The 6,730-nt window shown below is 37.4% G+C and overlaps 1 pseudogene; it reads right to left on the reverse strand.

Annotated features, from left to right (window-relative positions):
- LOC109844873 overlaps positions 2,868-6,730 on the reverse strand; it is a 4,198-nt pseudogene continuing 335 nt past the window's right edge.

Here is a 6,730-nt window from a genome sequence, read left to right on the forward strand (position 1 = left end):
CAAACCGAATCCTAAATATCTCTCATCATTTGATTATTTACTTTTGATAGATAGTGGAGAACCGATATGCTATGAGGAGGCAATGCAAGTGAGTAAATCTTAGTAGTGGGAGCATGCGATGCAAGAAGAGATGGATTCTCTACATACTAATGAGATATGAGAGTTAGCTCAACTATCTATAAATAAGAAAACCTTGCATAACAAATGAGTCTACCGGGTAAAACAAGAGAGTGATGGAAGAAAGAGGTACAATACTATATTAGTCGTGAAGGGGTTCTAGCAGCAGGAAGGAGTGGACTATACAAAGATATTTTTCTCATTGTGAAGCTCACAACCATCATAGTGGTACTAAGCTTAGTAGTTGCAGAAGATCTCTACATTGAGCAGTTAGATGTGAAGACTGTATTTCTTCATGGTGACTTGGATGAAGAAATCTACATGAAGCAACATGTTGGCTTCATTGAAGAAGGAAATAAAGAGATGGTGTGTAAGCTCAAGAAGAGCTTGTACGGATTAAAACAGGCTCTGAGACAGTGGTATAGGAAGTTTGACAACTTCATGCAAACCAATGGTTATGGAAGATGCAATTCAGATCATTGTTGCTACTTCAAGAGGTTCGAGTCCAACTTTATCATGTTATTATTGTATGTTAATGACATATTAGTTATAGGGCCGTGTTTAGAAGAGATAAACAGATTGAAGAAGCAATTGGCAAACCAATTTGCTATGAAGGATCTGGGTGCAACAAAGCAGATTCTTGGGATACGAATCAGTAGAGATGAAGCTGAAAGGACGTTAAAGTTGAGTCAAACTGAATATATCGAGAAGGTACTTTATAGATTCAACATAAAGAAGGTAAAGTCCGTCGGCACGCCCCTTGGTCAGTTCAAGTTATCTGAGGAGCAATCACCCAAGACAGATGCAGAGAGGGAGCATATGAGCAGAGTGACATATTCATCGGTCATTAGAAGTCTCATGTACGCGATGGTTTGCACGAGGCCGGATATCGTCCATGCAGTGAGAGTTGTAAGCAGGTTTGCAAGAAATCTAGGGAAGCAGGATTGAGAGGCCGTGAAGTAGATATTGCGCTTCTTGAGAGAGACTACAGACAAGCCACTATGTTTCAAGAGGAAAGAGTTGGTACTATAGGGATACATGGATGCGTATTTCACCGGTGATCATGATACGAGGCGGAGTACCACGGGGTATGTTTATATATTGGCGTCGACAGCATTGAGTTGGGCCTCACGTTTGCAGAAGATAGTAACATTATCCACAACTGAGGCAGAGTATGTCGTAGTGACTGAAGTCAGCAAGGAGATGATTTGGTTGACCGGATGCCTGGAAGAGTTGGATCTGAAGCGGGGAAACGGAGTTTTTTATTGTGATAGTCATAGCGCTATACACATTGCTAAGAATCCAGTATATCATGCCACAATGAAGCACATCGACGTACGATACTATTTCATACGTTCGCTGATTGAGGACGCGAAGTTACAGGTAGAGAAGATTTTGGGGAGTCAAAATCCTGCGGATATTTTGATAAAAACAGTGACCATCGACAAACTGAAGTTGTGCGCAACTTCAGTTGGCCTTCACGCATAGAAGACGAAGGCGGAGCCACACTTGGGGGATCGGCGGGATCGCCGGGTTGATGATGATTGAAGAATAGATTTTTCGGGGTAGGAGAAGATGCTTGCGAAGAAGGCATGAGCTCGGGAGAGCTCGTTGATTGTGCTTTGGTCTCCAAGTGTGAGGTTGTTAGTCTAAAGAGTGTAGACCCAAAGCTAGAATCAAACGAACGAAGAGAACGGGAAATTCTCGATCCGGTCGACCGAGTGGAGAAGGTCAGTCGACCGATAAACGTGCACGAAACCCTGTAGAAACAAGCACACTGGACAGTCGACCGATGATAAGTTTTCAGGTTTCCTATTTTGATCGGGACTCCATTTCAATGCAGACTTTTATATATACTCTTATATGTTTTTAGGGTTATATATAGAACAAAAGAGAGGGCTTTTGAGAGATTCTTTTTGAGAGATCATAGAGAGATTAAAACTTATTTGTGGGCATTGTAATCTTCTTCAATTAATCAAGTGTCATGTGGCTCTCGAGGACGTAAGCACGTTGTCGAACCTCGTTAAATCTGGTGTTTTCTATCTTGTTTACTTTCCTACAAGTTTTTATCTTTTATTTGTGGTGATTTTCCTACTTTCCTACTCTCAACACAAGATCCGAAAGGGCACAGATTTGATTTGATTGTTTCGAATCCCCAACAATTCACTAAGACTGCATCTCGGTAATGAGATTTCGATTTGAGTAGTAGATTAAATCAAAGGATTGGAAATCCATAATTCGATAAATTCCATGTTTGAATATTTTCATTAAATGACATGAAATATAACGTTTGGGTACACTTTGTTATACTTGAATTTGAATTTGAAACGGGTGTTTTAAGAAAATTGATTCTCTCCCTTAACATCTCTTATTTATTTACTTATTTATTTATTCTGTGATAGAATTAACCTCTCTTCTCTAAATCAAATGCAATATCTAAAACTAATTCATGTGACATATAAGCTGTATAGCAACTCAAAAATAATCAAGAATGACAACAATTAAGGTCCAACTCTCCAATAACTCAAAGTCCATTATGGTTCATTTGTTTTTCCAAGGGACATGAAGCGATCTATGCTTCGTCAGTTCTCTCCAGGAATATAGCTATACAAATGTCAGTATAATCATATAACATTCTCAGTTCTCACCAGGAATATAGCTATACAAATGTCAATATAATTATAACATATTAAACAATACTTGAACTCGTAAAGAAAATGCAAGTACGTCCAACTTCTTTCTTACCAGCATAAACAAAAAAAAATTGTAGAGATATTTTATAGCATTTCCTCTGCTCCCCTCTGTTTTTTGAAGTTCACATTCTAAAGAAGTAACAATTTATCTGTTATTAACAAGATGGAACACCACAGACCAAACAAACAGAATAACAACCAACAATCACATCAATTGACTAAAAGAAACCATATCTTAGAATCCTCCCTTTTTTATTCTTCATAGTCCTCTCCTCCCTTGTCTCCTCTCCATCCTGACTTCATGTCTCAGTAAAAAAACACCAACAATCACATGATCAACAGTTGCCCTAAATCTTCAGCAATGCACACCCTAAAATACTCCCACAGCACTAAGTCATCGACGCAACCAGCCTCCACCCAGGCCTCGACCAAAAATGCAGCACATCGACATCTCGCAACTGCTTGATCGACTGATTCATTGTGCCAGGCCCAAACCCAATTCTTCTCTTAAACTCTGATCTCAGCAACAAAACCTTATCCATCATCAATCTCTCCTTCTGCTGTTTTAATATACACCCACCATTTAAAACATAAGGATCACCATCAATCACTGTCATAAGGCCTTGAAGCCATCCATAGTCCTCTACAACCAACCACTGGCACGGTCCTTTAATATTTGTACTTTAATATTTGTACGGTCGATAAACCCTTGTGCACTACATGCATTTTTCCTTGAATCACAATGCCAGAACAAGCTGAAGTGTGAATTTGACAAAGATCGGGTAAAGGAGACCAAGTATCTGACTCGGGATCATAAATCTCTGCGTTTGATATTGACCCACAAAAGCTTGTAAACCCACCAGCTACAATAATCCTGCCATCAATCGCCCAACAAGCAAACATTGCACGAGGCACATGCATATTTTCCCTACGGGCCCACTCTCTAGTTATAGGATCATATGACCACACCTCGGTTGTCACAAAAATCCCCGGTGAGGGGTCAACTCTATCACTTTCTCCACCATGTACAAAGAGCTTTCCTCCAACTGAGGCCACGCCGAATCGAGCAAGAAGGCGAATGTTTGAAGGCATTATGGGAAGAGTGAGCCAATGATCTCTGAGAAGGTCATACAGTTGCCGTATCTTTTTTCAGGATCGAAAGCTAGAACACAGAGGAGATCTTCAGTTGCACCACCTTCGCATTGAGCCTCGAAGAGCTCACGGCTGTGGAGGGCTGCTTCACATGATCGGGAGACGAGCTGAAGCTGAGTGTGGTAGCAGAAGGGGGAACATGAGCGAGGCATTGGAGAGCAACTGCATCGGGGATTCCTTCTATAAGGCCACACATTATGTTATTTGTCATTCAGAATACTTTTTCCAAAGTGAATTTCAAGTGGTCTTATAGAAGGGAACATCCTTTGCATAGAGTGGATTTGAAGATTTTTTAGTGTTTCTTGGGAGATTAATAGTAAAATGCTCAGAGACTTTCTTTTGGAAAGAAGAAAGGAGACCAAAAAAAAAGAGAAATATGCATTATTTAACATCAATTAGCCCACATCACAATATAAACAACATAAAAAGAAACATGTCATATAATTGGATAACTACCAGTTATATTTCATCAATCAACAATTTAAGGAGGGGGGGAACCCCTTTTTGTACTCTCTTTGAAATCCTATGCGCAGATAGTTGGATATTGTAGATGTTATCAATCAACAAGTAAGCTTTAATGCTAATAGCCTGAGGCAATTAGCTTTGGGGCTGCATATTAGCTCAAATCAAGGATCAAACCCAACTCAATATCAGCAAAGGTCAAATTAGTCTAATTAGTTATTAATTTAGTAACATCAAATTATAGAAGTTCAAAATGTATCTCATTTGCTTGTCCAGGGGCTCTATGCCAGAAAGCCACTCATCACCCGCCTAGAAAAAAGTTTATTGTTCTGCGCATTAAAGAGAAGAAATGAGCTTGTTTTCTCATTTTCTTATAGCCATCAGTGGTCAATCACTCTTTTCTTGAGAGAGGCCATTTGGTCCTCCTCTCAAAACTGAAAATGGTAAGCAATTCATGAGAAACTAAAATGAGAAAAACCAAAACTTAAAGAGCAAAATTTGAAACTATTCCAAATATATTCTTGATGAATTGATGCAATCTCATATATCATCTTCGAAAGAAAAAAAATCCCTAATTTGAAAAAAAAAACAGAATTTATCTCAGACTATAGAATGATGCTGGATAAGACTGAGATATGTGTGAATGTATTCTCAGATTATCAACACCAGAGGTCAAATATGAGCCACCAGAGGTCAAATATGAGGAGATTTCTCCTAGAATCTTTTAATATGTTTCATCTACTTAACAACTAAAAATATATCAAAAAATGTCCAAAAGTCTATCTTGTCCTCTTGAGATTAAAGGAATAGTCATCCTTGCAAGTGTGATACTATTCACTTAGGATTTAGCAAAGTTTAATTGTATACCCAACTATGATAGCATTAATCATCACAAATAGATTTTAATATGTTTCATCTACTTAACAACTAAAAATATATCAAAAAATGTCCAAAAGTCTATCTTGTCCTCTTGAGATTAAAGGAATAGTCATCCTTGCAAGTGTGATACTATTCACTTAGGATTTAGCAAAGTTTAATTGTATACCCAACTATGATAGCATTAATCATCACAAATAGAAGATAGAGGATTATAATTGATAGTATTCAAGGCTTTACTTTTTAAACTTCCAAGGCTCAAGCTTGTAGAGTTGTTATGTATGTCTGGTATGCTTTTTCTACTAGTCTGAGAGATGAAAATTCTTACAAAGATGCAGATAATTATCACATCTTGAAATATAAGAAGCCTTGTGTCATCCACAAGCATGAACTGTAACATACACATATGGAATATCTTTATACTTATCTTTATACTAGAAATTAAATTGAACTATGTAACATGCACTAGTCTGACACTATATTATATTTATCAGCCCAATATGCGACGACAGAACTAGGGGGAGGGGAGGTCCATCCTCAATTGAGCTATAGTACATGAGGTCAACTCGCAATTAAGCCTATTAAAACATTGACACTCCAACAGCATCAAATGAAATTGGTATATACATGAACTAGAAGACCAAAGATATACACATGATATATGTTCTTTCTGCATCATGTCTGAAATTGTAAAACTTTTATTACTTTCTCTAACATTTTGTATAGCCTAATTCAAACAATTATGTTGTCTAAAGTCAATCAAAACAAGCATGCATTCTGCTAACAAAAATCATAAATAAGATTCTAGACATTTGGAGATTGTGATGCACTGGATCTCAAGGATGAACATCAAATTTGCTACTTATTGATTCTTGGGTATATAAAATGTTAGAGAATAAATTCTGATTACTGACTCATATTTGAGAATAAATTCTAATACTCAAGGGGCATTGTCTTAAAATATCATTCTATTATGGCCACATTTATTGCACAGAAAATATTGAGCATGTATGGAGCAATTTTAAGAATAAAATTTTTTGGGGCTCTTTAGATATTAGTTCCTTAAACTATCAGTATTTTAATATTAGTCCCTCAAATCGTCATATTTTCATATTAGCTCCCCAAATTGCATTAATATGATGATATTTGTCCCTCTAATTAGTCGGGGGTTATAATGGTTGGGGAACATTCCATTATGTTCATTATTTTCTTGAATGGACCATTATACCCTCGTCCTAAAAACCAAAACCGTTAAATCCTTTAACTTAAACCTGATAAGAGGTCCAAACCCAAAACCTTTTCACCTCACTTCTTGTCAAACGGCATCCATCACATCCATTGCCTAACTTCTCCGTTTGCCCAAATCTTCATTAATGAAAATGGAAAGAGAGATAAATGGATGGGTTTGTGATTCATGATGCTAGGAGTAA

The sequence above is a fragment of the Asparagus officinalis genome, chromosome 6, assembly GCF_001876935.1.
Source record: "Asparagus officinalis chromosome 6, Aspof.V1, whole genome shotgun sequence".
In the NCBI taxonomy this organism is placed as follows: domain Eukaryota; kingdom Viridiplantae; phylum Streptophyta; class Magnoliopsida; order Asparagales; family Asparagaceae; genus Asparagus; species Asparagus officinalis.